Source organism: Fundulus heteroclitus, chromosome 21 (assembly GCF_011125445.2).
Source record: "Fundulus heteroclitus isolate FHET01 chromosome 21, MU-UCD_Fhet_4.1, whole genome shotgun sequence".
Lineage (NCBI taxonomy): Eukaryota > Metazoa > Chordata > Actinopteri > Cyprinodontiformes > Fundulidae > Fundulus > Fundulus heteroclitus.
In genome coordinates this window covers 26,272,457-26,275,357 of record NC_046381.1, presented here as the reverse complement: position 1 = coordinate 26,275,357, position 2,901 = coordinate 26,272,457, and the positions used below count along the sequence as shown (strand labels likewise).

The 2,901-nt window shown below is 37.9% G+C and overlaps 1 long non-coding RNA gene across 1 annotated transcript; it reads left to right on the top strand.

Moving 5' to 3' along the window:
• Window positions 1-1,123: 1,123 nt before the first annotated feature.
• LOC118556994 lies at window positions 1,124-2,650 on the top strand. Its single transcript, XR_004927530.1, has 3 exons — window positions 1,124-1,166; window positions 1,335-1,609; window positions 1,915-2,650. It is a non-coding gene; the product is annotated as an uncharacterized LOC118556994 (long non-coding RNA).
• Window positions 2,651-2,901: the final 251 nt, after the last annotated feature.

The following is a 2,901-nucleotide window of genomic DNA, read 5'->3' as shown; positions in this document are numbered from 1 at the left end:
TAGTACAGGTATGACACAGTACCATTTAAGTACCTCTCAGTTTCAAAAAGGTTGATGACCCCTACCCTACATGTTTTGAAATCTGATAGTTGACCAGTTTGGAGCAGCAGATTGAGAAGTCATGGAGTTACTTGTAAAGACAAGGCCACATTCGCCCCTCTAGATTAAACCCTACATTAGAGAACCAAAAATATGTCTGATAAGGTAAGTGTCATATCTGTTTATTTTTGTTGTTATTCAAACTGAAAGGGTTATGTTTTTAACATTATACGGTAATGGTCATGTGACCCAATCAGCAACATATCCAAAGGGCCAGACGCATCTCCACTGATCCCACCAACCAAGGCAAAGCGCTGTTTGCCCCTCTCCCATCAGGTAAACACTTCAGAAGCCTCAAAGCCAAAACAAATAAACTTAGAAACAGCTTCTTCCCAAGAGCTGTGAGGGCAATCGCCCCCTGATGGGAGACTGCAGTCCAATGCTTTAAAATCACCCCACTGTTACTAATACATTACAATCACCATAATGTTATTGTCTTCTTGCACACTATTATCTCAGAATATCTAAATGCACATTGCTGTAAACGAAGCCTCAAATCATCATTGCTCAATAAGCACCTTATTACCTCATTATCTGTTATCTGTGACTCTCCTGGATGCTAAAAAAAACTGTAACCATTGTTCATTGCTTGTTTGTTTGTTTTCCTTCATTATGTGTAATGTGTGTAATTTGAACCGGAGTGGCCAAAGACAATTTTCACCATAGTAACATGCGACGACAATAAAACATATGGAGATAATTTCCTGCCAAAACGTTGTAAGCAAAAAAATGTGTTGCACACAAATAAAACCTGTTTTGCACACAAAATGATATGTCTCACACACAAAAAATTGTTTTGCAAACTGTTCGCCAACCTTGCACTCAAAATATCATTTATAAGTTTTCCTCGAGTACAAAACGGTCTGTGCTTGCACAAAACAGCCTCTGCTCGAGTACGAAACAATCCCACCACCGCTGCGGTAAATTTGTGCCAAAAGTCACGTGATGCATTGAGTTGTTGTTCAGACTTCCCGACAGCAGGGGCGCACCCAAAAAAACTGAAACGCACCGGTTTGGCTGAGGAAGAGAGACGTGATAACACAGCTAACAGCATCAGCACCCCACAGGTAACTTTCAAAACTTTCCCGGTGAAAAAGTAACAGCTCACTGATAGATCATGTAAGATTTTAGTTAAAGGCCCTGTTTAGTTTTATCTCTGATCTAAAAATGCTGTGTAACGGACTTTTGAAAAATAATGTATTTGGACTATGATTTGATCTTTACTCTCCTTTCAGAATTAAACGTCTTTGGAGACGTGTGGTGCGCAGGAACTAACATACACAACAATGTGCTGCACTCAGGAGAGGACAACAATTCGCTTGACCTGTCAAACATGTTAGATAACTTCTGTTGTCACCATTTATTTGTCCCAAGACTACAACTAAGTTTTCACACCATCAGCAGTGGCTGAGATGACCATTCACTCAGAACTGAGGGGAATCTGACACTCAGTCAGTTATGGAAGATGGGAAGCATCCAGCATGCTGTGGTAGAACCAGAAATCACAGAGGTAAGAAGGATTTTTTTGTGCTGGCTATTATACAGTTTCTCACATTAATGCGTATATTTCAAACCAGAAATGAATTTATCTGATCATTTATCTGATCACTCCAATACAACAAAACATTGAGTACATCAGAGAGGTGGCACTGAAACTGGTTTCTTTGAAATCTGTTTATTATGGTCCTTCAAAATAATTAATGGATTTTGGAGTCATTTGCTTTTCCATCCTTAGCTTCACAAATTTAATTATATTCAGTAAGTTGTAGCAACAGAATCAAACTCTTTTTTATTCTCTATATATCTTTCTTGCAGGGACTCTGCCTGCCTCATATTGACTGGGACAACAGTGGACTGCTGGATGACCCACACTGTGGGGTCACTATTTCTGAAACTGGCAATGTGTTGAGCCCTGAACAACTTGGTAGCACTGAGGGCAGCCATGGATGCACTGGGACATTCTGAATCGCACGGCTCAGAATATATATATATATATATATATATATATATATATATATATATATATATATATATATATGTGTTGCTACTCTCCAGTATGACCAACACTTTACGGGTTTAATCTTATTGTGGTTACCATTGTTGCAAAAGGTTTTTAAGTAGTAAAATCTAGCCAGGGAAATGTAACTAAGTTAGTGCATTCACTGAATAAAAGTGTAGAACTGCTGGGATTATGATGGTAAATGTGTATGGTACTGTATAAACATTTTGAAAATGCTGAGGTTATTGGAAAAAAGGGCACATGGAGCTGTTAATAAACCTGAGGATGCAAACAGTGTGGGAAAATTAAACAGTCCTTTATTTTCCACATTGCATAATAAACATACCCTTTCATAAAGTCTTCATTTCCAATTCTTACCAATATCAATCAAAGTGAATACACCTTTCCACAAGGATTGCTTTTATTGTTGAAATCAAGACTGAAAGAACTCCATTAATTCTCCAGGTTTTTCCCAGTAAACAATCCATGTATTACCATAAAGCGGGCTGTATAAAACAAACTGGCTGATGAAATGGATGAAGCCAAAAACAGGACTATGAAAAACAATTTCTGCATGTAAGACTGTCAGGAAATTTAGAACCTCAAACCTGGCCTTTTTTTTCCAGCCTAAACGGCTCCACTAAGAGCTATGAAGGACATGCTGCAACAGTTAGTGATCAAAGTAGTTAATACTGGGAACTAAAACGGTTACATATTAAGTTATTTTTAAACAAGCTCAAATCATCTGCCGTATGTTTAAAGATTACATAAAATTTTGAATTGTTCAAGTCTTGGTAGTCTTG